The following is a 5,960-nucleotide window of genomic DNA, read 5'->3' as shown; positions in this document are numbered from 1 at the left end:
ATTCCCACCTGCGTCCTGCACTGCTGAGTGGGAGTGAACTCCTCCTGAGACTGCAGGTCTGACGTGCAGCCTGGCAGCAAGTACCTTCTTCGGAACAAAAATGTGAACGGGAAATGTTAACCCAGTCAGCCCTGCAAGGTATTCATTGCTGGTCTAGGGTTTTCTTCTCTCTCTCTCTGTAGACCTGCTCAGAAAGCCCCTGCTCTGCCAGTTAGGGCTGGGCTCCGGAGCTGGGTGTCTTTTTCTTCTCAGCAAGCCTGGATAGCTCAGTTGGGAGAGCATCAGACTTTTAATCTGAGGGTCCAGGGTTCAAGCCCCTGTTCAGGCGACAGCCTTCCTATTTACTCACTGCTTTCCCCTTTGCACAACAAGTGGCACTGCCAAAACTGAGGAACCCCAAGGGCATCCTTAGAGCCATAAATAAACTCTTGGCATCCAACTCCTGTCTCCCACAAAAGACGCAAGCTCTCTCTCTCCTTCCTCAAGCACCTCAAGGATGAAACCAGCAGAGGCAGCTCTGACACAGATCTGCCTTTCTTCCCACATTGCACTCTGTCTCTCCTAGGCAGCCTGCTGCTCACTGCCTAGACTCCAGCTGGGAACTCTCCTAGGCAGGGCCTGAGAGATTTACTCTTTTGCTCACCTCCAAGCACTCCTAGACTTCCGTGTCCTTCAGGGCTGCAGCCATTGCGACAGAGCAGTCACTCGCACTGTTGCCAACAGGGACAAGTGCCTCACCGGTTTCTAAGATGAAATCCTCCCTCAGGAGACGGTTGGGCTTGATTTACCCACAGGAAGGCCTTGAGAAGATGAGGAAGGAGCAGCAAAAATACATCTTGCAGGACAAGAGCCTAACAAAAGCAGTAAGTCACAAACTACTGACGTGGGGCTTCTCTCCCCACGTGCAGGCAAGGTGAGCGCCCTCCCCGGGGGATGCATCCCAGCCCTCCCGTGCACCAGAGCCCATGCAGACAGTGTGGGGAGGATGCCCACGCAGCAAGAGCCAGAGCCAGAGCCAGAGCCAGGCAGGATGCTGCCCTGGTACCCACTCCCCAAAACTGGCCTCCTGCTCTACCGCCTCTCTCCATGTAGCTCCATGGACACTGGGCCGTGGAAGGGGCACAGCCTTTCCCTCCGGGCTGGGACAGAGCTGGCGACTGGGGATTAAAGGGCAGACTAACATGGGTGACACTGCTGCGGGTGTTTGCTACAGGCCACCTGAGCAGGGAGGAGAAGGAAATGAGGCCTTCTACAGACAGCTGGAAGCAGCCTCACAGTCACAGGCCTTAGTCCTCAGGGGGTTTTGAACCACCCCAATACCTGCTGGAGGGACGACACAGCAAGGCACCAGCAATCCAATGCTGGGATGGGGCTAGGAAGGCCAAGGCCCATCGGGACTTTAAACTGGCAAGAGGTGTCAAGGACAACAAGAAGGGCTTCTCTGAACACCTCAGTAACAAAAAGAAGGCACGGGCAAATGTGGACCTGCTGCTGAATGGGGCAGGGGCCCTGCTGACAAAGCATACCAAAAAGGCAGAGATGCTGAATGCCTTCTTTGCCTCAGTCTTTACTGGTACGACTGGCCCTCAGGAATCCCAGGCCCTGGAGACCAGGGGAAAAGTCTGCAGAAAGGAAGACTTTCCCTTGGTGGAGGAGGATTGGGTTAAGGATCCCTTAAGCAAACTGGACACCCACAAGTCCACAGGCCCTGACGGGATACACCCACGAGTGCTGAGGGAGCTGGCCGATGTCTGAACTTTTCAGTGGGAACCTAGGGTCAGGCCATGTTGTGGTGGCCGACAAGCCTAATTTCCGTATCAGTTTGGCGACACAGGTGGGACCCTAGGCGACCACTGTCGCGGCCTCTCGTCTCCAAACGATCATCTGGCGCCATCGGGTGAGTTCACCTGGGATCTTTGGCACCGAGAGGCACCGAGAAGGTGAGTCTTAAACTCCCGCCTAAATTCTAAATTCTGGTCTGGGAACAGTGCACTGTAAGGGGTACGCGGGCTGATCACCGTAAGGCGTACCAGGGGGACGGGTGTGAGTCCCATCCCCAGGGTTTGAGTGGGTTTGAAGTCCCAGCTCGGTCCGGCTGGAGAAGGGGTGCGCAGCCTGAGCAGCATAAGGCGCACTGCAAGACTGCAAGACAGAAGTCTAGAGTCACTGTGACTGGTGTGAGCGTGAACAGTGCTGTGTGTGCGAGTGCGTATAGCCTGGGAACCGACCGGGGCGCCCGTCGGCTGAGGAAGCCACCCGCTGCGAAGGGACAGCAGTCCTAGCAGTTCAAGACTCGGGGGGTGGGAGTGCGGTTCCCAGAGAGCGAGAGAAAGACACTGTGTGATCCCACCAGCCGCAGGGGCTGGTGTTACTGGTAAGGAAGTGCACTGCCTGATTTGCTTAAGACGCACTTCTCAGGAACTCAATATGGGGAATAATTTTGGCACAGAAAAGGGGATGCCCTTAGCTGAAATTTTGGAAAACTGGAGTAAGATTGATGGTACCAAAAATTAAAAAAACCCCACAAAACAGTTGGTCCAACTGTGTCAGGAGGATTGCCCATTCCTGACAAAGGAGGGAAACCCAGCAGAACGGTGGCCACCACAAGGGACTTTTGATCAGCAGGAACTAACTATCTTGTAAAATCGTCTGGAAGACAGGTTTCCAAGTTGAGTGGATTACTGGTATGTTTGGGAGAACTGGGCATGGGCGCGGGAGCATTTGAGCCAGGAGGGAGGGAGGAAAGAAACCTGCCGAAGGTAACACTCGTGTTAGCAGATGCTAGTACCCCGGACTGTGCTCCAAAAGTTTCTGCTCCACCTGATATGCCTGATGATCTCTCTGTCATTACTTCTCCTTCTCCTCCTCCTTCTCCCTCTACTCCACCGGCTGCCGGACTCTATCCTGTGATCCCCAACGTGCTGACTAACCCTGCCGCTTTACAGCCAGGGGAAAGGGAGGGCCCAGGGGACATGGGCTATTTTTCTGATATCTTTGGTTAACTGGAGAACTACTTCGCCTACATCATCTATCTCTAAACAACAGTTGGAAATATTCAATTTTCCACACACCCCTCCCTCTTCAGCTAACAGATAGTCTAAAACCATGCGGTGCTGAAGGATTGCCGTGCGCATCTGTTGGGACTGCCAAGTTAAAAGACCTATTGCATCCGCGGTTTTGTTGGTAATAATTTCCAAAGCCGCTTGTAGTCTGATTATTCGATTTAGGTTATAAATTGGTTCTCTCACCCCCGATATTGGTTCATTGGGGTTCCAGGTTGCAGGCCCGTAATGTTGAATTATTCGTTCAGGAGGCCACTCATTATTCCCCCATTTTTGTGTCCCACCCAAATCTACCTTAATGGATCGCGTCTTACGGGCAACCCTTCTGTCTCTGAGGTTGTCATATACCTTTACGCCTAACTGAGGTCCGCCTGTTTCTGGTAAAAGGAAAAACAAAGGTCTGATAATCCCTATATAACAAATTCCCGACCACCCCGCAGGTAAAGATTTATATGCTGTGTCCCCGCAGATCCAATAATGCCCTTCTTAGCTCCGACACCCTGAGCAAATGGCCCATCCATCCCTGTTGGGAATTGAAAGTAAGTTGTGTCTCTGTCACCCAGAGGGCTGACAAATGTGACTGCCTCATCACCTATTCGGCCGGTACAATACCAAGCCCCAGAAGTGTCTTTCCATTTGCAGGTTCGCTTGTAAGGGGGATAATTGGGTTGTCGGTGAATTACAGTTTCATTTTTATTTGACCAGTATCCCTGAAGTCCCCGATTGCGCCCCGTTTCATCTAGCCACATCCATAGGTAAAGATTCCTGTTTTTCTCGAGAGGCTTACGAGTGAGTGTCCATCGACATTTACTTTCCCCCACTTTAATCCCTCCCTCCTGGGTACGATTTAAACAATATTGCCCCATTGCTGGAAATTGGATTGGCCAGTTCCCACTGTCGTCCCACGTGTCGTTCGCGGTTTGGCTATAATTGCTTATGATCTGGTCTGGGGTGAGGGATGTGGATGTCCACGGCCAACTTGATAATCCTAGCGGTCCTCCGCAAACCCAGCAGTGGCTTAAATTGAAAGTTTGGCTTACTGCTTTCGCCAGCAACACAAATTCGTTGTTCTCGAAGGGATTAAATGGGTTGGGGGAAGGTTGAGGGAGTGGTCGTTCGTCGCCTTTGTGGATGCATCCTTGAATCAGGATGGTCCAGAGCAGTAGGTGCATCTTGGTCAGATCGCCGCCCTTGAAAACAGAAATAAGAACAAACTCGCTCCTCGGGTCAGAAGGAGGGGATAATCCATTTTGTGTGAATCTTGTGGGTCTTTCCACTAGCATCTTTTGCTCTCCAAGTATATTTATTTATCGGGGTGTCTAATGTAAGTGGTACAGCTCCCACGGTGGGAAATTCAACCAAAACAGATTGGCCAGGGGAATGGGATGGAATATCAGAGGGATCGGAGCTCTGGGAGGCGGGTATGGTTGTTGGGGCTTGTGGACAAAATGCTGCAATTTTGGGACATCCATTTGTCCCCCAGCAGCTATTGACACCGGTCACTGCCTCCCCCACCCGCTCAGCCCATCCTGGTTTGTGCGGTTTTAAAAAGCGCTTGAGCAATCCGTTGGTTCGCTCCACAATCCCGTTCGCTTGCGGGTAGTATGGGGTGTGGAACACCCACGAAATTCCTTCCTGAGCCGCCCACTCCTGGACTATTTTCGCAGTGAAATGTGAGCCATTATCAGACGGAATAGCCTGTGGTTTGGGAAAGGTTCCGAACCATTCCTTGAGGGCCCTCACCGTGTTCTCCCCGGTCGCCTTGGTGCAGGCCCGGGCTTGCGCAAGTCCGGATACTATTTCGACTCCCACCAGCACATAACATTTCCCTGCTGATTTTCGGAAAGGCCCGATGTAGTCGACCTGCCAGGCCTCCCATAAGCCTTTTCCTTCCCTGAGGTGCAGGGGCTCGTTTTCTAGGGGGTGCCTGTCCAAACGGACACGGCATTGCTCGCAAGAAGGTATGCAAGTTTTGCACTCCTCTCTAGTGACCGGCCATCCCCGAGCTTGTGCCTCGTGGAAGAGATCGTTGATCCCTGAGTGCCTCCTTTTTACGTGCAGCCACTCTAGTAAGTACTCCCAGTTTTCTTGTACCTGGGCACGTTGTAACAGAGCTAACCGAGCTAATTCGTCTACTTCAGCATTCCACCGGCCTGCCGGGGTATGGTCTTGTTGGTGGGAAGCCACCCATGCCACCGCAAATTCCCCCCATCTTGCAATTGCAAGGATATCTTGCCACCTCTCCTTCTGCCAGACTGGTATTCTGTTAACCTCCCAGCCATTTTGCTCCCAAAAAGGAAGCCATTCCATGCAGCCTTTGAACACTGCATATGAGTCCGTGTAGATGTGTACAGGGGAAGTAGCCTGGCTTTCATGTTGGAATACGCTCCACACTGCAACCAGCTCTCCCACCTGCGCACTGCCCTCTCTTTCTGTAATGATCTGCTCCTTAGTCCCCACTTGGAGCGCCACAGCCTGGCATCTCCAGGTTTTCCCTTCCCGCTTTGAGGAAGCGTCTGTGAACCATGCATTTAGGATCTGACTGGAAAATGGGGGAGCTACTTGAATCACAGGGGGAAGTTGGGGGTTTTCTTTATCCAAGTCTGCTTCGTCTTGTATGTTTAATACTTTAGCGGCTCCTTCCGTTATGGAAAAGATTTCGCAATAATGTTCTATTTGTGCGTACCATTTTCGTACGGAGGCTCTCTGAGCCACCCCATCAGGGGGCGGGGTCCCTGCCAGGACCTCTTTGGTCACTTTAAACGGACCTCGGAGAACTATGGGTTGCTTTCGAATAGTCTGTTCAGCCTCCCTTAGAGCAAGGCTGACTACAAACAGCCCCTTCTCCCACGTGGTGTACCGCTTTTCAGCGTCTTTGAAGCTGCGTGAATAAAACCC

General features: G+C 52.4%; 1 non-coding gene across 1 annotated transcript; it reads left to right on the top strand.

Annotated features, from left to right (window-relative positions):
- Positions 1 to 255: 255 nt before the first annotated feature.
- On the top strand, positions 256 to 328 carry TRNAK-UUU (transfer RNA lysine (anticodon UUU)). The gene has a single exon. It is a non-coding gene; the product is annotated as a tRNA-Lys (tRNA).
- The last annotated feature ends 5,632 nt before the right edge of the window (positions 329 to 5,960 follow it).

Source organism: Dromaius novaehollandiae, chromosome 8 (assembly GCF_036370855.1).
Source record: "Dromaius novaehollandiae isolate bDroNov1 chromosome 8, bDroNov1.hap1, whole genome shotgun sequence".
In the NCBI taxonomy this organism is placed as follows: domain Eukaryota; kingdom Metazoa; phylum Chordata; class Aves; order Casuariiformes; family Dromaiidae; genus Dromaius; species Dromaius novaehollandiae.
The sequence above is the reverse complement of the archived record's forward strand: the minus strand, read 5'-3'. Positions and strand labels throughout refer to the sequence as shown.